Source organism: Peromyscus maniculatus, chromosome 4 (genome assembly GCF_049852395.1).
Source record: "Peromyscus maniculatus bairdii isolate BWxNUB_F1_BW_parent chromosome 4, HU_Pman_BW_mat_3.1, whole genome shotgun sequence".
Lineage (NCBI taxonomy): Eukaryota > Metazoa > Chordata > Mammalia > Rodentia > Cricetidae > Peromyscus > Peromyscus maniculatus.
Window position 1 is genome coordinate 27,473,944 of NC_134855.1, and position 21,027 is coordinate 27,494,970.

Here is a 21,027-nt window from a genome sequence, read left to right on the forward strand (position 1 = left end):
TTTTGGGGCATCAAATCCTGATCACCGACTCCCACGCTGCTGTGTTGCCCCTGCCCCATGGTGACAGCAGTAGGGTGGTATGTGCTCACTGCACTTCTGGCAGAGGCATGCCTGAACTTAGGAGCTGCTGAAGAAGCTGCCTCCTATTTAAGAGCCGTAAGATAGGAGTCCAGAGCCACCCGCACCCATCTGCCGATTTTTCAAGGGAGCAGGAGTATCCTTATTTAACCTTTAAATACTTTGCTAAGTCACCATTTCTAAATATTTTTTCCCACAGGATTTTACATCTTTTTTTAGTTTACTATAGCCAACCACTTAAATATTTTTAAAATATACTAGAACTTGACTGATTTATAACAGAAAGTAGTTTTATAGATTATGTTTCTCCATTAATAGCCCATCAACTTTCTGTTTAAACTTTCTTTTAAAACTCATCTATGTGCCACATCTTGTTTCAATTACTGTTTTTATTTTCATTTTGCATTTCTTTGTGTGGGGTGGCTGCAGGTGTGCCACAGTGCACACGTGGAGGTCAGAAGACAGGTAACCTGCAGGAGTTGGTGCTCTGCTTCCACCGTGGGGTCACACGGCTCCCTCCCACTCAGGTCCTAAGTCTTTGCAGCAAGTCTTGAGCAGCTGAGCTACCCCACTGGTCCAGTCTTAATTATTCTTCAGCCACTACAACATATCTGTGTCAGGGAGCTTTAACTCTTGTTTTCCCCATGATATTAAGAAGAACCCATCCCCTTATTTGATTAATTTCATTCTATTTATGATGGTATCATTGATAAGCTGAAGACACTTAGATTGGAATTTGAAGTTTATTTCATTTATCTCCCATGACTTTAGGGTTAGTTGCAATTTATAGAACTGAAAACTTTTAGGAGTTAAAGGGCACTTAGAATATACAGATAGGAATTACTAGCTTCATGGAACAGATTCAGACTGACCTATTAACTTCAACTGCAGTATTCACCGTCTGTGTGACCTTGTGCGAATTACTAATTCTCCTTGAACCCCAGGTTATTTAGCTTTAAAATATGAGTACTAATAATAGTGCAATTTTGAGGATTGAATAAAATAGATTAAGTAAGATAAGATTACTTATATAGTAACTTAGTTACTTAAAAATTGCCTAACATATAATTCCATCAATAGATGATGATATATTATTCTACTTTTGTGAGGTAAAAATAGTTTTCCTTTATGATAGTTTTACAAGAGTTCAACTCTTGTAAACAATAATATCTTTTACATCATATATCTGTTATACTGATGAATTTTCTCACATTGGAGTATCTCAATAAGAATTTTGAACCTTCAATTTTAGAATGTGGAAATACAGTTTATCCAAAACTCCCTATTGAGAAAACATTTTGCCAATAGTTGCTTTCCTGAGTCTCTTACAAACTATGTACATCCCTAATTTTATTTGAAATTTGGGGATGTAAATAGACTCGCCTAAATTTTATCTTTATATTAACCACAATTATTTGAAAGAAAAAAAGTGTTCCATTATAGGTCAGAATGATTAGAGAAATCTAGAGTTTCCTAGGTCACTGTAAGAAACTACCACAAACTTAGTGACTTATAATTACAAAAACCATCTCTCACACTTCTATAAGCTGGAGGCTCCAAATACAGTAATCAGAAAGATTGTGTGCGTGTGTACACATATATAAACACCATATATATATATATATATATATATATATATATATATATATATATATATATACATACATACACACGTGTGTGTGTGTGTGTGTGTGTGTGTGTGTGTGTGTGTGTGTATTGAGGGAAACCAGCTCCCTCTTATTCCCCCAAGGTACTCTTGAGCAGGGAGAAATGAAGAATTTGTAAATAGATATATATAGAGAGAGACAGAAAGAAAACACAGCATAGCCTCAGGAGGGCCTGGGTCCAAACCCACCAGCCCCTTCTGTCTCTACTGAAGGGCTTTTTAAAGGAATGCCAAGGGGTGAGGCAAAAGACCTCCCCTCAGCACAGCCAAGTGTAGTCCATCCCAGACATCTGCTTGCACATGGTCAAGCAATCCCCTAATGCAGCCCTGCTGTGTAAAGCAAGCTCAGATCTCACTAGGAAACTACAATGTGTGTGTGTGTGTGTAGATGTGTGCACATGAGTGCTCATGTGAACAGTTTATGTGGAGACCAGAGCTCAATTTTTCCTTGATCAATATCCACTTACATTTTGAAGCATAGTCTCCCACTGAAACTGAAACTCAGTGATTTTGGTAGGCTAGCTGGCCAAGGAGCACCAGAAATTTACCTGCCCCTGACCCCAACTCCAGTTTCATGCACCGACGAAACCACACCCAGCTTTTCCATGGACTCTGGTTATCCTAATTCAGGTTTCATGTTGTGCAGCTGGCACTGTGCTGATTTATCTCTACAAACCACTTCTTCCTTTCTTATACAGACTTGGTCACAGTTGCCAAGGGTCTACAACTAATACAGGAAGAAACCCGACTTCATCTGCAAAACCCACAGTATAGCCTGATAAGATCACAGTCATAGATATACTGGGGACCTTTAGAGGGAACATCGTTCAGTTACAACTCTATATTAGGTCTTTAGCTGGATATAAAGCTAAAGAAGAAATTTTAGTTTGAAATTAGAGATTTCTGTTGTGTGCAACTTATGAAAAGCCTTTGTGAGGAGGCATGTTCTATGAGCAGGTGTGCTTTGTTTTATTTGTGAGTATCCCAATAGCCATGTCTTTATACTCCACTGCCTTGTCTATAGCTCTCCTTTCTAAAATCATGGAGCAGTAGCTACCACTTTTTGTTTACTTGTGATGTTTCGGGGATATGCATATAAAGGTTCGTGATCTAAGATTGCATGTTATTCATTGGTTGCTTGGTTGGTTTGTTGGTTTGTTGCCGTTTGATTTCTGAAGAGAAGAAAGGCATAGGGTTGTGTGGGTGGGAAAGTGGGGAGGATCCAGGAAGAGATGGGGGAGGAAAAACTATGATCAGAAAATACTATATGAAAAAATAACTTTTTTTTATATCGCCCATATACCTATTTACATGGAGGACTGGTTTATGGGTAATGTTATGCCATTACTACAGGCAGTCATTGAATGCAAGTGTGACCCTATAAAATATTAAAATGTGATTAAATATGCTAACTTTATACTAATTTTTCAGCTCTGCAAAGTATTCCGTTTTGCTGGTGGACTGCATATCACTAGTGTAATATTGGTATAATCAGAAATCATAAAACATGTATTTTACTAAAGTATATAAAGTTTCCAAAAGCAATTTGAAAATATGTGTTATTAACAAAAAGGGTTTGCAATCCACTTGTCATGTGTTTTTGTTTCTTCTCCCTACTTCTCCCAGTTTCTCCCATCTTCCGTCCTCTCCACACCCTCCCCCTTTCTGTCTCCCTTTAGAAAAGAACAGGCTTCTAAGAGATAGCAACCAATCATGACAAAATAAAGTATAAGATGAAGCAAAAACAGTGATACTGAAGTTGGATATAACAATGCAAAGGGGAAGAGTCCCAAGAGCATGCACAAGAGTCAGAGACCCACTCATTCTCAGTCATGACCCCATAAAAATACTAAGCTAATAGCTATAATATATGCAGAGGACCTGATATGGACCTATGTAAGCCCTGTGCTTACTGCTTCAGTCTCTGTGGGTTCACATGCACCTTGTCCAGTTGATTCAGAGGGCCTTGTTCTCCTGGTGTCCTCCATCCCTTGTGGCTCTTGTAATCTTTCTGCCTCCTCTTCTGTGGGATTTCCTGAGCTCTAAAGGAAGGATTTGACAGAGACCTCCAATTTAAACTAACTGACTCTCTCTCTGTCTGTCTCTCTCTGTCTGTCTCTCTCTGTCTGTCTCTCTCTCTCTCTCTCTGTCTCTCTCTGTCTCTCTCTCTCTCTCTCTCTCTCTCTCTCTCTCTCTCTCTCTCTCTCTCTCTCTCTCTCTCTCTCTCTCTCTCTCTCTCTCTCTCTCCATAATGTCTTTTTGCATGTGTTCCCATCTGCTGCTGGAGGAAGCTTCTCTGATTATGACTGGATAAGGCACTGGTTTATAAGTATAGCAGAACATCATAAGGAGGCAGTTTGTTTGTTTGTTTGTTTGTTTGTTTGTTTGTTTGTTTGTTTAGGCCAGCAGTGTTTGGTTTTACCCTAGTTCTTTGGGCTATCTAGTATTTGATTCTTGACTCCCCAAGCAGAGTCAAGTGTGGCTTCCTTCTTCTGGAGTGGTCCTCAGATCAAATCAGACATTGGTTGGCTGCTCCCACACATTCTGTGCCACCATTGCCCTAGCATATTTTTCAAGCAGGACAGATTGTAAGTCAAAGGTTTTGTGGCTGGGTTGGTGTCCATGTTTCTTTTTTGGTCGTCTGCAGAGTACCTTCCCACACCAAAGAGACTAGAATGTCGGGGTGAGGGCACAAGCTCGACTTCTCCATGTTCATTGAGAGCAGTGAGTATTGTCCTTGGCAATGCCCCTCCCCATCAGTTTGGGGAGAGCAGCTTTTTGTCTTAATGAAAAGCTTAATTTTTTATAAAAAATAATATTTATCAGAGATAATATAGCATTTGTGTTTATGATTGCCTTGATAATTTTCCTTGGTAATTTAACTGATAGGACTGGAGAGATGACTCAGCAGTTAAGAGCCTTCACTGCTCTTCCAGAGAACTTGGTTGGATTCCCAGCAGAGGCAAGGATGCTAACAGTGGTTTATAATTCCATTTCCAAAGGATCTGATACCCTGGTACACAGGCAAACAAGCAGACAAAACACCAGTACCACAAAATAAAACTAAATAAATATTTGAAATTTAAAAAACCTAATGTAATATTTTCTTTACTGTGTAATCCTAGGCTCTTTCTTTTTCACAAGTAGAGAGAGAGAGAAAATAATTACATTAAAATTTAGAATAACTTTATTTGATCTTTTTAAAATATTTTTATTTGAGCATGTTTATTATATGTTTGAACATTAATTCTGTTGTTTATTCTAGAAAAATTTAACTTGATGTTTGGTGTACATCACAAGGACATGCTTACCATCCCACCTTTTCATCATGCCCACGTTACTCTGCATTGTCATAAGATTGTACACTAGCAGCATTGTAAAAAAAAGGATTTTGTGTATGTTTTCTCCCTTTGAAGTGTCTAAAAGGAAAGGGAGGAGAAACATCAAAATCTATTCAGAGGCTCTTGTGGTTTTCTGTTCTTGTGTAAAACATATGAAATAACCAAAACACAGGTATAGTCTGCCTCAAATTATTCTTTACCTATGGTGGACACCCCACAAATGTGTTCTGAATACTACAAGAAACACATAGACTTGTAGACAGCATACAAAAGGAATGTTCTTAAAAACTAAGGCAATTCTAAAGCCAACTACGTTACACACCTTCCTGCTAAGGATGTCCTTAAGCTTGTATAGACGTCAACTAGAGAACTTGCAATGTGACTATGAGGAAGCTTCTCTATTTCCTGGAACTTTATAGTCACATGTCAGCCTTAAGGCTTTGTTTTGTATCTGATTTCCCTACGATTGCTAGAACTGGGAGAGGTAGGGCTGTCACACAGAATGCATCATCACATCCTTAGTCCTCTGTGCATCTATGGAGAGAATCGACTGGCTCTTCTAAGTCTTACACTAAAGTGCTAGAGCAGAAATTTGTTTCACTCTGGGGTTATGGCCCTGTTTGTAGAATTTAGTCTTGCTTCATTCATATTCAGCTTTGTAACGTTAATTATTATTTAATCTACAGAATAGAATCTTTTAGAAATGGGTATCATAAAATAGTTTTTTAATAATAAAATACTTTGTAACAAAATATTAGAGATCTAATCAGGAAAATTTAAACTTAAAAAATGAGAGATTTGTAGCAATAAACAAAAAAGCAAAAGGGATTTTATATTGAAGGCAAAGCCATATCTTGCCTTACTGGTGAAAACCTAGGGGAACCATTATGGATTGTACTTCCCCCCAGATGCCCACATTTCAGGAGTAAGCATTGGCAACAGAGTAGATCTAGGACTTGAAAGATTTGTTATCAGTAGGATTTTCCTATTAAGGCTAAGTATTTCCTAGTGATGTTTGTGATTGAGGGACAAGATGGAAGTCTTTTATGGCACTGTGATTGATCAGGAACTGTCTTTTCAGTCCTAATACATTATGCTATTGATAATCCTTTCTCTGAATGTTTTGAAAATATTTATGCCATAGACATGTATGAACACGAACAAAACAGAATATGCTGTTTAATAATACCTACACTATTGTGGCACCAAGGCACTTAAATGAAATCATCATGTCTTCTCTATTCCTGCACTGCTATTTTGATGAGCTTCACTGTTCATGACCATTGGAAAAAAAGATCTTCTTGATACTAGGTCTTGGAGAAGAAAGTTCTTGAAGCCTATTCAGGATGCAACCTGTTGTAAGCTGATAGACTAACTTACAGTCCGAAGGTTAATCACAACTGTCCCTTGTCAGATGACTTGTTTACAGAACACAGCTGTTTAGTACAAGTGTTGCTCCTATAAGCCAGACTTATAGTACAGAGAGAGCAGTTTTCTGTAAGAAATGCTGCTCTGGGTAGAGGCAACAGCCATGGGGAGTCTTAGTGTGATGAGCATTAGAGAATGGGAGTTAGTTACTTCCAGAGTCCCAGAGTAAAGGAACGTTACATCCTAAAGAAAACTAGTTCTTACTTCAGAGAAGTAAGCATCATATATACTACCTTTCTTCCTCTGTGTATTTCAAAAGCTAAAGACAGGAAAATAAGTTCCCAGGTAAAATTTAGCTATTTATTTAACTTAACTTCTCTTACTACAGAGCCTTTCTGGGTTTTTAGCAAGCAACTCACTTTTAAAAAATATTTTAACAGTGTAATAGAATTCAGAATTGAGCATCTCTAGTGAGAAAAGAGAGGAGCAACCACTGAACTGAGCAGGCGTTGGTTCACACAGTCAGCATGTTACTGGGAGTTTGGGTTCTTCAGAAGTATGTTTGCATAGGCCTTGAAGTTACAAAAGCAGCACATACATTTGGATTAACAATGAAAAACAAAAATAGAAAAGTGTAGAAGTTGATCTTCCTGTAACACAAATCTCCTATATTCTTTCTCTCAGAAATAATCTGGCCACGCCCAGGTATGTGTGGTAACACATAACATATTCACGTAACACACTCACAAGCAGAAACCATTACATCTATTTGCACATCATGGATCCAGCTAGTAACCTTTGACAGTGGTCTTTCTACTGTTTACTTCTTTTTTCCTGATCTTAGGCTCATCTCATCCTAATAAAATGTGACTTTTTTCGTATTTGAAATATGTTTCTGTAGTTTACTTTGTCTGTGAACTTGTGGTGTTTTTCTTTTTACTTCCCCATACTGAAATTTTCCATTTTGCACTAGTAAGGCAATCAGTGTTTCTTTGATAGTTTCTGGAATCTATATTCAAGATTATAAAATATATAACACCATATTTTTATTCCCCCCATAGCCTAATTGTTTTTCCTTTTTTAAAATTAGTAAATCTTTTAGAATGTGTGTGTGTGTGTGTGTGTGTGTGTGTGTGTGTGTGTGTGTGTGTGTAATATATTTGGATAATATTCTAATATTCACCACCCTACTCCTCCCAGACCTACTTCCACTCACCATCTCTCAACTTCCTGTCATTTTTTCATTACCTACTGATTCCAGTTAGTGCTGCTCGGATTCTCATGGGTAACATGGTAGTTCTACACAAACCACATCCTTAAAGAAAACTTCCTCTCCCTCCCTAGAAAACTCTTCTCTCCATGCTAGAATGCTACCTGGTTTGAGTCTGAGCAAGTCTTTTGTAGAATACTGAAGGTCCTCTGAGCTCATGAACACAAGGTCCTGACTTGTCCAGAACATACTATTTGACAGCAGTCTTCTCTGACCTCTGCTATTACAGTTTTTGCACTCCCCCTCCCTGGTGGTGGAGGTGATACAGGTAGGTGTCCCGTTTGTGACTCAGCATTCACAGATATTTATTCTTTCTACTTTAACCAGGTACGGGGTTGTGTATCACCCACTGTCCACCACAAAAGGAACTTCTCTGATGAGGTCTAAGGGCTGTACTTATCCAGAAGTGTAGAGATCAAAATGTAGAGAGCAGCTTGATCCTGTGCCCATTTAGTAAAGTAATAGTAGTTGGTGCAATCTGGGGCCTGTGAGCTCTGCCACCATGGGTTCTTGGCCAGATTTACAGTATCAGGTATATATTTCCTGCTGTGTGGTAGGCCTTAAATCCACTCGGAAAGCAGTTGGTTAATGGTCTGATTTTTTATACATAAAGCTTTATCTGGAATTCTGTTCTTTCTCTAGCAGCATCTGTCTTTGCTTCCGCAGGTTGAAAATCTTTATCATATCCTAATATCCTGTGTATGTTGAAGTATATTTCTTCATTTTTCAGTATATATTGTATACTGAAAGATTAACACTTTATTGATCAAACACTTTATTTCTTTATCTTAATAATGCTTTATTTCTTAATTTTGAAAATGGGATCTCAATATATTGCTCTAGCTGGCCCCAAACTTAAAATTCTCCTGACTACAAGGATTACAGGCCTGTGCCACCATGCCCAGCTTAACGCTTACTTCTTTTCCTTTGTTTTTGACAGTGTGGAATTCTGTACCTGTGTGCTTTTTTCTTTGTAGACTTCTTACTGACCTGTTGGTTTCTAAAAATTGATTTGTAAAACCAAACATGAGGAATTTTTCATTGCTTCTTCAAATATTTCTCCATTTTCTTTTTTTCCCACTGTATATTTAAATATGATAGTTCAATATTGTCCCTGGTTGTGAAGGTTTCAGAACTTGTTATTTTCCTCTAATATTTTTTCAACTGTTCTTTACTGACTGTTCTTTGAAATGTGTATGCTTAACCTCCAGTTCAAAGACTCTTTTCTCTCTCCAATATGCTTTTAGAGCCCATCTAGTATTTTTTTTTCATTTTAACACTTTATTTTTCAATTCTATAGGTTCTATTTAATTCTTTCATGTGATAGCACATATATGACAAAATTTATTATAGTAACCATTTTTAAGTGCCTTTGAATTTTTTATTTCTCCTCTTCTGAAATTCCCTATGATAATTTTCCTGGATAATAGCTGCATAACATAGTTCTATTGGTAATCTCATTGTTTTCTATTAGCTACTCTTTGGTACTTTCCTATTTTTTGCATGTCTAGGGATTGTTGTTGTATGTATTGAATGTAGATGGCATACTTTTGATACTAAATTTTGTTATCTTCCACCAAAAGTTGTTTTTCTTTTTATTTTTGTTTGTGTGTTTGTTTTTTAACATAAGCACTGGAGTTGCTAAGTGTCTCTTGAAAGCTTACTTTTATGTTTTATTAAAACAGATCAGTTTATGCTCTTCCTTGATCCCAGCATGATCCTGTGTGACCCTCTGAAGACTTCTGTGGAAAGCCAGAGGTTTTGCTATTTCTGGTTAGGGAAATTCAGACTTCAGGTTTTCTGCTAGGAGAAATGCTGTTTTTATTGCCACAGTGTACTGTCCATGGGGTCTGGCCATCTTCCTAAAGCAGTGAACACATATGTATATGTCACATAGAGTTCAGGGTCACCACAGTGAGTTTGTAGTTTCTGTTGGTTTTCTTTCTTTCTTCCCTTCTTCCATCTTCAGCTTATATTTATTCTCTCTAATCTGAGTTCTGGACTTCGATACTTCTAACAAATAAGACAGTGATACAACCTTCTGGTTAAGTAGTATCCACTTCCATGACTTTCATTAGTATATATTAACTATGACGTCTTCACACCTCAATATCTAGTTTATCTAGATCGTACTCACCTGTTGCCCTCTATTGTCTTCCTGCTCATGCGGAGCTCTTTCATCTTCCATGTTGTGTGTGTTTGTGTCCAGTGATTTTCATTAAGGTTGAAAATACAGATTTTACCCAGTAATAATCTCTTTTTTCCATCTCTATTTTTGGTTAATCTCCAGGATATCCTTAAGAATAATACTTGTTTTGTTTTGTTTTTCATTTTCCAGTATTTTTACTTAATTTTTTATTATTGTCACTGGAAGAATTATTGTGATTTACTTTACTCCATTTTATCAGAATTGGCAACCATAGGTCTTTATATTTTTATATTTGCCTGTGTACTTCATATATCTGTCACCTCACAAAGAGTGTAGTCAATTAAGTCTAGCTTTGATTCTCAGCTCTGCTGTTAGTAACTGAATTGTTTCAGATTTCTGGTCATCAATGTTCCCAATAAATAGCAGAAATAGTCATTTGTACTTTTAGAATTTCCTTTAGACGTTAAAGGTGAAAGTATGCATAGAATGTGGGCATGGGATCCAGAATCAGTTGGCTTTCATAAATGTTACTTACCTTTATGACCATAATTACCCTAAAGGTTGGAAGGTTGGATATTGGTATTTGGGATGACTTACTCAGGATTGTGCTTCTGGGTATCCATAATACGGATCCATTAAGTTGATTTTGTGAGGCGAGTTTGTGCCTTCAGATCTTCTAGTTTCAATAAATCCTGTGTGGGAGAAAAACTGCTTGATTGTCATTCACAGAAGCAGCATTGTAAGAAATATTAATCTCAGCACCAGGGTTCTGAGCAATGTCCTTTTCTTTTTTGAGTGCACTTAAAAGCAAGCCAGGAGATACTACTGGACTTTCTTCCTATCAAATATGAATGAGTCTATTGAAATATTTTTTCTTTTAAGGCAGACAAATTATTCAGGAACAATTGTCTGGCTTAGTAAAATAAATAGCATTTGTGTATATGGTCTATATAGAATGTTATTTTTTTAATATATTTTAAAACACCCAGTATAGCCGGGCGGTGGTGGCGCACGCCTTTAATCCCAGCACTCGGGAGGCAGAGCCAGGTGGATCTCTTTGAGTTCGAGGCCAGCCTGGGCTACCAAGTGAGTTCCAGGAAAGGCGCAAAGCTACACAGAGAAACCCTGTCTCGAAAAAAAAAAACCAAAAAAAAAAAAAAAAAAAAAAAAAAAAAAAACACCCAGTATGGAATGATCTGTTCTAGCCTCAAGAGTTTAGCTGTGACTCACAACTGAATGATTTGTATATTGAGCAAACATGTTATTTCAAAAATGGTCTATTGATTGGGCTTTCCTGTGAATCATTAACATCTATATCTGACCAACTGTTAGATGTATGTTTTGAATGTGTGTGTCTCTTGCTTTGTGTTACATTTAAGCTGTATACTGAAATTTTGTGTGTGGTTTCAAAAGCATTTTGCTATAGTAGAATCAATTTCATGCTGACGATAAAAGGAGAAACTGGTTGAAGTTACATTAGCTGTGTCTCTCTGGTAAACATTTCACAGTTGCTATTCACATTTATGCCTGTTCAAATAGAAACCCATCAATCATGTAAACCTAGGGCGAGAATCTGATCTCTAATGCATAGCATAAATTGCCACATACTCTTCTCTACCAAGAAAAGAACATGCAGCAACATTTTAGATTAAAATCTGTCCTTTCCAATTGATTTTATTGTTACTGAAAAAGTAAAATGCAGTATCATGTAAGGAAATAAAATAATTCCTGTCAGGGCATTGTTTTGTACCAATCAAATGTTCATATATTTCTATAATCATAGCTCTAGAGAAATTTTTTTAATTACTTGTGCATTTTATGATGAATTACTTTACCTTGTATAGCCATATATGCTAATTTGAATTGTAGAAAGCTATATTATAAAGTAAAGATTACCTAAAATTATGGCACAAAAAGTAAACAAAGCCTATTTGCATAGCACATGAGAGTTATAAATTTTATATTTTATGTAACTATAAGATATATTTAATAATGGTTTATGACAGTTGGAACTTTTTAATAAAATTGAACCAAAATAAAATGTTTACAATTATAAAACAATTTGGGTATTTGTGTATTTTTAATTATAGGATAATTGGCAGAAGAGTTGAATGTAAATTTTTATTGAAATTCTCATCTAAAAAATTCAGTTTATTCACACTAGCAGTTTTTGATAATGTTTATTAAAAGCTGTTTATGAAGCTGAGCTTATTGATTCACCCCTGACTCTCAACACTTAGGAGGCAAAGACAAGCAGATATCTGTGTTCCAGGCTAGGCTTTCTAATAAGACCTTGTCTCAAAGAAAGAAAAAAAAAAAAGAACTTGTTATTAACAACGTACCAAATAGGCATTTTTAAGATTGTCAAAAATAAATCTTGTCCAATCTTGCCTCAAAGTATGAGGTTTTAAGGAGGAACAAAAGCTCATGGATATATGCATAGTAGGTCAACGTTGGAAGCATAGTTTTCAACCCAAAGATGCCCAGGAAGGATGCTTGTAGGTATCAGTCTGTAATTCTGTATCAGAATTACAGGTGACCTTCAAGAGAGTCTACTATCATTCCAAATATTAGATTATTTTGAAAGAAGGAGTAAATATTTTCTTATACCTGGAAATGGAGGGCAGGCTGTTGTGTAGTATGAGTCTTCAACTAGTACATGAACTGTTTCTCTAGGTAAGCCAGTTATTTTAGAATTATTCTGATCTTGTCTGAGTTCTACCATTTTTGTAACCTTGAGTAAAATATATTTCTTTAAATTCCAGGTTCTTCATCTACAAAACATAGGGTTAATATTTCTCTGACTAGTTTCCTGTGAAGAGTAAATGAGGTAATGGATGAAATGATTGTGTTTATATACTGACTTTCATACTTTAGGTTATAAAACATGGTTTTAGTAACTATTCCTATTGCTATTTCTTGTACTAAGAAAGGATGGGTGAAAATAGACTTTGATGACATACTAATAATAAAACCACAATACTGCATTTACTTTAGACTAAATAGAAGAGTCACTGTAGCCAACAAGAAATGGAAAGTACTTCTTTCAATCCTATTATTTATTTTTTATTAAGGAAAATGTGTTGTGATTTATAAATAAAATTAACTTGGAGTTTAATCTCATACTTGCACATGATGTCTTTAGAAACTGAAGACTCAAACACTTAGGAATTATTACTTATTCTTTCTTAATTAGTGTGTCACTTATTTATTCATTCTTACCAAGTGTTGTGGATAGACCACTAAAAGACTGACAAATGCCTCTTCCTCTAGAAGTTTGCATGTAGTGTAATCGTTTGTAACAGTTCTGAATGTACAACTCTAGCACTTCTAAGACCATTCACAGATGTTTAGCAATGACCTGAACATGTACATGAGATACAAGTAGATATCCCTTGAAAGAGAGTATTTTCATGACTCCAGGAATCATTGGCAGGATCCCATTAGACCATGAAAGTTACATAGCTCACCTTCCTGGAAATTATGTGACTCTACTTGTAATCCTAGAGGAAATATAACTTTAGAACTTGCTTTTTAAAATTATGAAGATAAAGGTGCAGATATATAACAAAGGTCAGATCACAAACATACATGGTAATATCAAAACTAACTCATTTTTATCTTTGAAGAGTTAATTTTTTCCCTTGTCAATGAAGTAATTTGAAACCTAGGACCATGGTGTCTACGTTATATAGAACTTTTCTCAATGTTTCCCGCAAATGATCCCCTATTCCTAACTATAAAGAACTTCCTTGGTGAACACATCATACTAATCTCAAATTTTTTTCTGCTGATATATAATACCTGTACATATGATAAAATGACATAATCCTTTGGCACATATTTACATTGTATAATAATTAAAGTAACTAAAACATCTCCCACATCAAACAACATTTACCATTTCTTTATGGTAAGAACGTTCCAAGTACTCTCTTTTGTCTATATTGAAGGTTACAGTACAGTATTATTAACTCAGAAAATTACATAGGCCCTATTCCTGGATGTATATGTAACTATTTTCCCTTGTTTCTGAGTGCTCAGCAGAACACAAGAATTTTCCCCCTACTCAAATATAATTTTGTATTCATTGACTAAGAAATGTTCCTCCTTTCCCAGTCACTATTCTATTTTATACCTGTGTGGTTTGATTCTTTTACAACCCACACAAGTAAGCTTATACAGTATTATTGTCTTTGTCTCTGGTTTATTTCACTTAACATAATGTCCTCCAAACTCATCCCTGCTGTTGAAACTGACAGGATCTCATCCTCTTTGTGGCTTAATTATATTCCGTCATATGTATGTATGCCACATTTTTTATAACTTCTACTGATGGACAATTATATTTTCTGTACTTTATTAGGAATAATGCTGCAATAAATATAAACAAATACTTTCTCTGTGTAATGATTTCATATTCTTTTAGTGTATACTCAGGGGAATTTATACCATATGGTGGCTGTATTCTTAATTTTTTTGTAGCTGATGTATCTTAAACCTGGAACAAATCCATAGCCTCTTGCTTCCTATGGAAACAAAAGCAGAGCCTCCTTTCCAAAGCAACATATCCTTAGATTCAAATTTTGAAGTCAAGATACCTTTAAAATATACATACTGGTTTAACTGAGCAGCCTTTACAATCAAATGTCTTTCTGCAGTAAAAAAAACAAAACAAAAAAAAAAAAAAAACCAAAGATAATATAGTTCAGACTCTCTGTGTGATTTCCATCTTTACATCTACATACTCTCTTCTATAATAGTTGTATTTATTTGCATTCTCACAAGTGCTAAGATTTCTCTTTTCTATATATTCTTCAAGTACTTGCTATCTTTTGTCTTTTCAATAATAGCTATGATTTCACATATTTTGCGATTTTCAAATACATGAGTAATACAGTCATATTCATTCTCCCCTCTCTCAGCTCCTCCCATGTTGCTTCCACTTTCTCTCAAACTTGTGACTCCTATTCAGTCCCGTATTCGTGTGTGTGTGTGTGTGTAAATATAACCTTCTGAATCCATTTACTGTTGATCATATGTATATGTGTTTGGGGCTGACCGCTTGGGATTACTAGAAAACCTATCCCATGGCTCCACCCTGGAAAAAACTAATAGTGCCTCTCAGCAGCCACTACTTGCCTATAGCTCTTTGTCTAAGAGTGGGAACTTGTGAGATTTCCCCCCATATACTTTGGAATGTCAACTGTATATAAATACTGCTGAGTCTGTTTTTGTTGGTGGTGTGCATATGGTTTCAAACATGATCACTCTGGACTGGACAACCCATAAGGGGTCTCATCCCTCAGAGAGGCTAATTCTCCTCCCAATAGACATTATTTGGCTGTAGTTCTTTGTCTATGGATGGGACTCTGAAATTTTTCTCCCTCCCATGATAACATGTCCATTGTTACTGTCATTGATCAGATCTTGTTTATTCAGCCATTTCTAGGAAAGTCTAACATTCTAGCTCTTAATAATCTTTCCACACCTCTTCCATAATGTCCCATGAACCACAGATGTGGGAGCTGTGATATAGATATATTCATCATGGTTGTGCTCGCCATAATCTCTTGATCTCTGCATTCTGTCCACTTGTGGTATTCTGTTATGGTCTCAATTTGCTGTAGAAAGAGACTTGTCTGATGATGACTGGTAGCTACACTGATCTGTGCATATAAGGGTAAATTTAGAATGTAGTCAGGAATTATGCTAGTTAGCAAATTGATGGTAATAGATTCTTTTCTAAGGTCTATGGACTCATTAGCTCTGGGAAGCTGGCTAAATTTCCAAGAGCAGGCAGGATTTCCCCCTTATTGAGTAGTTCTTAAGTCCAATTACACAGCTGTTGGTTGTCAGTGACATAGAGTTCCACTTTTAAAACTTTATGTTATCTTGCCATGCTAGTCAATGTTCCATACTGACCATGCTGATCAGACTCTGGACTGACAGCTGGGAACCCTGCAGGGGACCACACTAGGCCCTCTGAGTGAGCTCCCACTAGCTTGGGTCAGCTATCTCTGTGGTTTTTCCCACCATGATCTTGACCCCCTTACTCGTAAAATCTCACCTCCTTCTCTTCAACTGAATTCCAGGAGTTTGGCCAAGTGCTTGGCTATGGGTCTCTATCTCCTTCCATTAGTCACTGAATGTAAGTTCTATGATGACAATTAGGGTAGTCACCATTCCGAGTACAGGCACCCTCTCCACTATTGCTATAAGTCTTATCTGGGGACATCTTTGTGGGTTCCTGGGGATTTCCCTAACACCAGATTTATGGCTCACTCTGTCAAGATATCTCTTTCATTGCTCTCCTCTATGTCCCTCCCTCAACTTGGCCATCTAGAACTTTCATGTTCCCACCTCCCATTCCCACCCTTCTACTCCCCCTCCCATTTTACCCAGGAGATCTTAACCCTTTCCCCTTCCTGGGGGAATCTATGCCTGTTCCTCTTTACCTAGTTTCTCTAGGGTTGTGGATTGAAATTTGCAGGCAAATGGATAGAACTAGAAAAAAAAAATCATCCTGAGTGAGGTAACCCAAAAAGACAAACACGGTATGTACTCACTCGTAAATGAATACTAAACACAAAGCAAAGGATAAACAGACAGTTCATAACCTCAGAGAAGCTAGAACTTCTTGTTTGTTGTCTTGTGTTTGCAGTATTAATTAAATTCAGGAAAAGTTTCTTTCTTGATTTCTTCTTTGACCCATTCATCATTTAGTAATGAGTTGTTTAATCTCTGTGAGTTAATAAACTTAGTAGAGTTTTTTTTCCTTATGATTTTAAGTTTTATTGCCTAATGAGATATCTGGGATTATTTCTGTTTTCCTGTGTTTGTTAAGGTTTTCTTTGTGTCCAGTGTGCCCTCTACTTAGAGACACTTCCATGTGCTGTGGAGTAGAATGCATATTCTTTGACATCTGGATGCACATACCCGTTATGTCTATTTGATGTAATGTGTCATTTAATTCTGAAGTGTCTCTGTTTTTTGACCTGATGACTTAACTGTTGGAGAAAGTGGGGTGTTGAAATTGCCTACTGTTACTGAGTTTGTGTTAATCACTGTCTTTAATTCCACTAGTATACTTTTTAACAAATTGGGTGCACCAAAGTTTGTTGCATAGTATGTTTAGTATTGTGATATTTTCCTGATTAATTGATCCCTTGATTAGAGTGAAGTGCCATTCCTTTTTTTCTCTAATTAGTTTTCATTTGAATCCTGTTTTGTCAGTTGTTAGGATGTCAACAGCTGGTACTTCTTGTTCCCATTTGCTTGAAATACTTTCTTCCATCCTTGCACTTTAAGACACTGCCTGTCTTTACAACTGACTTTTTTTTTTTTTTTTTTTTTTTTTTTTTTTTTTTTTTTTTTTTTTTAGTTTTTCAAGACAGGGTTTCTCTGTGTAGTTTTGGTGCCTGTCCTGGATCTTGCTCTGTAGACCAGGCTGGCCTCGAACTCTCACAGAGATCCACCTGGCTCTGCCTCCTGAGTGCCAGGATTAAAGGCGTGCACCACCACCGCTCAGCTACAACTGACTTTCATGGTTTGGTTTTGGTTTTGGTTTTGGTTTTCTGAAACAGTGTTTGTTTGTATAGCTCTGGCTGTCCAGGATCTTGCTCTGAAGATGAGACTGGCCTGGAACTCACAAAGATCCACCTGCCCCTGACCTGAGTGCTGGGATTAATGTGTGCACCACCACTGCCCAGCTTCTACTTCAAAATACAGACTCAGCTCAGTCTAAAATATTCCTCAGGGATGGTAAGATGACTCAGAGAGCAAAGGTGACAGCCACCAATCCTGAATATCTGAGTTCAGTTGTTAGGATCCACATGATGAAAAGAAAGAAACAACTCTCACATGTTGTCCTCTGGTCTCCACATGCCTGCCATGGCGCGCGCGCGCGCACACACACACACACACACACACACACACACACACACACACTTTTTTTTAAAGCTGACTTTTTTGTAGACAACAAATAGATTGATTTTATTTCTTAATCTGTTCATCTAGCCTGTGGGGTTTTTTTTGTTTGTTTGTTTTATGTTATTTTTATTGTTGTTGTTTTTAGATAGGGTTTCTCTGTATAACAGTTCTAGCTGTCCTGGAACTCACTTTGTAGACCAGGCTGAACTCCAACTCACAGATCTGCCTGCCTCTGCCTCTTAAGTGCTGGGATTAAAGGCCTGCACCACCACTGCTGTTTTTGATTTGAGAGTTGAGGTCTTAATATTTAGAGTTATTATTGAAATATATGTGTATATTACAATCATCTTGATTTTTTTTTCTTTTTTGGGGGGTGGGTTGGTTTAGTTGTGATTTGTTTTTCATTAAACTGTGGCTTCCCCTCTTCAGTTAAGAATATTGCTTCCAATATTCTGTTTACCATTTTGTTATTGTTTTTCTTGGATATGAATTTTTCTTGGCTTTTTAGACCATGGAAAATTATTGTTTCTTCTTAAACTATGGCACATAGTTTTGCTGGGTATTATAGTCTAGTCTGGCCAGGAAAGGTATCTAGTGCCCAAATGTGTTTATATGTTTTATGCTAATACCAAGTGTTTGTGTTCCTGCAGCTTCTTGATATATTTTGAAATCAGATAGCATTCTTCAGCTTTGGTTGTTTGAGCTCAAGATTGCTTTGTTCATTCAGATGATTGTCTTTTCTGTTTCGGTGCAGATTATTAATCATATTTTGATGAATGCTCCAGTAAATCTGTACATCATATTTTGAGTAGTACGGAAGGCTTTACAATATAAATTTTTCCATTACAAAGACATGAGACAACATTCTGTTTATACTTTCTTCAATTTCCTAATCAATGTTTTGTATTTTTTCAATGGTGACCTCTTTTAATTTTTGGTTAAATTATTCCTACAGGTATATTTTTATTTTAATGTGTGTGTGCATACATAATTGTTTAAATATGAAGAGCTTGTGTTTTGATGGTGCCTTGAGAATTTTCTAAATAATAGATTATATTGTTTTACTACAGGGACAGTTTGAATTCTTTCTCTAGTCTGTTGCTCTTTTTTTCTGGCTAGACTTTCTAGTACTCCGAATACAAATGGTAAAGTGGGTGCACTTGCATTTTTCTTGTTCTTGATCTTCAAGAAAAAGTGGCTTTCTCTCCTTCCCCTCATTTTTAGTGTCTGAAGTAATATCGGAGGAGTTGGAGGGAAGAAATAGAGACAAATATGACCAAATTTCATTGTATTAATGTGTAAAATTCTCAAAGAATGAAAATTATCTAAGTCTCAACAAGGAAACATTTTTAAACTAAACAATTTTAAATTAAAATATGTTTGTACAAATTTATAGATGGAGAGGCAGAAAGGAGACAGTAGGGCCTTGAGAAATTTTTAGTGCTGGGCATAGAGATAGTTTGTTGGAGAAAGTGCTTGTGGCACAAGCCTTGTAACCTGAACTCTGTACCCAGAACCCACAGCAGAAGGAAAGAGCCATCTCCAGAAATCTGTCCTCTGACCGTCTCATGCCACCATATTTCACAGCCCCAAATATCAGAATGTTGATGTTTCTTATATGAAGCTTTGCCTTTTACCCTGGAGAAGAAACTTCATTTTGTGGTACTACTGCTACTGATGATGATGATGATGATGATACTGATGATGATGATGATACTGATGATGATGATGGTGGTGGTGGTGATGATGATGATTATAAATAATTATTAATCATTATTTGGAGGAATGGCTTATTATTATTAATCATTATTTGGAGGAGGGACTTTTATTATTTAGGTGTTTTATTATTTCCAGTGTTTGTCCTGAGAAGAGTTAAATCTTTGTCTTTCAACTTTTTCCATCCCACATAACTATTCTAATGTTCATCATTTGTTTTTTATTTCACCACCTTTCTAAGGCTACTCTGATGTTGGCCCATGTGTCTGTCATTCCTTCTCTGCTGCTTTGTGTTTTTGTTATTGTTTTCCATTGTAAAATTGTTAAACTGCCTTTGCCACTGGTGGATCATCTTTCATCTTTCTTCCTTTCTGTCTGTTTTACCTTTAGGTAGAGTATTTCATTACTGCTATTTTAATGAGATCTCAAGAGAGTGGAAGGGAGAATGAGTTCAACTTATCATTTTTATAGTAGAAATGCATGTTAAGAGTTTGGGCTGTTCCTATTGTTATTTTTTAATTTAGAATACATAAATACAATAAATACATTGATGTGTTGATTTCTTCTTTGGAAAATGTTTTTTATCTCTAGATAATTTTATGTGTTCTCTTTATCTGTAGTTAGTATTTCCTAGTTTTTGCCCCTAAGTGGCTGACCCCTAAATGTTTTAAAATTTTAGTTATCAATGATTCTTTCTTTATTAGATATTGTCTCTCTGTGTAGTCATGGCTGACCTGGAACCTGCTATGTAGATCATGCCAACCTGAAAATCACAGAGATCCATCTGCCTCTACCTCCCAATTACTGGGATTAAGACATGAGCCACCACCCTGGATGAAGTTGTCTTTATAGGATAGGATAAATCAACTTTGGTGAACATTTCTAGGACATTTAAAGAGAATTTTGTTCTCTGTTACAGAGTTGTATACATTTTTGTTAATTTACATTAGAATGCTTGATTTATAAATGACTGTAAGTGAAATTACCTCCCCAGAACAATTATTTCTGCCTTTTCATGTTCTCTTGAATTTTAAATAGCTTCTATTGATATTCCAGTGCTGTTACTTGTAGTATAAAAGTTCATGAAATATATATCCTCATTATATACCTTCACTTTTTGATGAATCTAATTCACTTCACAAGTATAATATATTTTGCTTTCATTTCACAAGTATATTATTAATGCTGCCATTTTTGCTTTATTGTTGAAGTGCCAAAGAAATTTGTATATATTTATCATGTATAACATGTTTCAAAGTGCATATACATTGTGATATGGCTAAATGAAGTTAATTAAGTCATATAGTACCCCATATACTTATTTTTTTGTTGCAATGATACTTAGTCTATTCTCATAACAGTATTCAAGTATCCTTTTCTCTTCCTATATTTTATTGCTGATACTCATTGAAGTTATCCTTTTACATATTAAGTCATATTGTTAAAGAACGATAGTAAAGTTGCAAAGGATGGAAAGTACAATTACAAGATTGTATATGGTGTCTTT

General features: G+C 36.1%; 1 protein-coding gene across 17 annotated transcripts in view; it reads left to right on the forward strand.

Annotated features, from left to right (window-relative positions):
• Mbd5 (methyl-CpG binding domain protein 5) overlaps window positions 1-21,027 on the forward strand; it is a 368,286-nt gene that overhangs the window by 166,049 nt on the left and 181,210 nt on the right. For 2 of the 17 annotated variants that reach the window (XM_076569418.1, XM_076569426.1), the window contains exon 4: window positions 12,638-12,702. The exons of the other annotated variants lie outside the window; for them this stretch is intronic. The gene's annotated coding sequence lies outside the window, so the exon portion shown is untranslated. The remainder of the gene's footprint in view (window positions 1-12,637; window positions 12,703-21,027) is intronic. 17 annotated transcript variants of the gene reach the window in all.